The sequence below is a fragment of the Octodon degus genome, unplaced genomic scaffold (genome assembly GCF_000260255.1).
Source record: "Octodon degus isolate 3935 unplaced genomic scaffold, OctDeg1.0 scaffold00097, whole genome shotgun sequence".
Lineage (NCBI taxonomy): Eukaryota > Metazoa > Chordata > Mammalia > Rodentia > Octodontidae > Octodon > Octodon degus.
This window is the reverse complement of record NW_004524673.1, coordinates 8,853,804-8,854,896: the sequence shown is the minus strand read 5'-3', so window position 1 is coordinate 8,854,896 and position 1,093 is coordinate 8,853,804. Positions and strand designations below refer to the sequence as shown.

The following is a 1,093-nucleotide window of genomic DNA, read 5'->3' as shown; positions in this document are numbered from 1 at the left end:
GTTTCCTTGGAGGTCTCGTCTCATTGCCTGCAGTGAGTTGCTCACGTGTTTCTTTCTCTTTCTCTTCCTCATCTTTAGTCTCCCCAAGCAGAGAGGAAAAAATGAACATGCAATATTCAAATCAACCAGAGGAAAACTCACTTTATTTGCAGAGACATAGAAATATTGATAGAAAACGAAATTCCAAGCAAATAGTATCTGAAATCAAGCAAGAGTAATTATATTCATATCCAGTCAAACAGACTGTAAGCCAAAATCAGTAATGAGAAAAAAGTACAAAGGCTGACTGAAGCAAGCAGTTCTTTGAAAAGCTAAAATTGATAAACCTTTATCTAAACTAATGAAAAGAAACGGAAGAACCAAACTCACAAAATCAGAGATGGTACAAGAAATATTACAAAAGATATCACTAAAAATCATAGTATCATTAGACTATTTTGAAATATTATATGCCAATAAATTGCAAAATACAGAAGAAATGGACAAATTTCTAGATACATGTCATTTACCAAAATTCAACCTTATACATATATAGTTTGCCATAATTAAAAAAGAGGATACTAAAAAAAAAAACTTAAATAGATCAATTATAAGCAATGAGATTGAAATGGTAACAAAGTCTCCCAAAAAAGAAATGCCTCTGGCCAGACAGGTTTACTGCTGATTTTTACTAGACCCTTACAAAAGAACTAACACCAATGCTCCTCAAACTATTCTATGAAGTCGAAAGGGAAGGAACTCTTCTAAACTCATTCTGTATCAAAGCCAGACAAAGACACAACAACAGAAGAAAACTATGTATCACTATCCTTGATAAAGATGGATATTAAAATCCTCAATAAAACACTTGCTCAGTCCTAGCCCAAGTCCAGTGAGTGTGCGGAGAGCTTCCTGCTACCCTGCGCCGGCTGGACCAGTCCCAGCCCAGGTGCAGCATGGGCCAGACCTTCTTCCAGCCCCTTGGACCGCCCCCCACGACTCCGCAGTGCCTCCCCCACCTCGCCCGCTGAGTAGGATTTTCTGCCCAGTTCCGGGAGCCCCCGGACCCAGTCCTAGCCCAGGTCCGGTGAGTGTGAGGAGAGCTTCCTGCTAC

General features: G+C 39.9%; 1 protein-coding gene and 1 pseudogene across 2 annotated transcripts in view; both read right to left on the bottom strand.

Annotated features, from left to right (window-relative positions):
• The window catches only part of Pign (phosphatidylinositol glycan anchor biosynthesis class N), a 150,650-nt gene that overhangs the window by 39,296 nt on the left and 110,261 nt on the right, over positions 1–1,093 (bottom strand). The window lies entirely within an intron of this gene.
• The window catches only part of LOC111818603, a 20,193-nt pseudogene that overhangs the window by 16,725 nt on the left and 2,375 nt on the right, over positions 1–1,093 (bottom strand).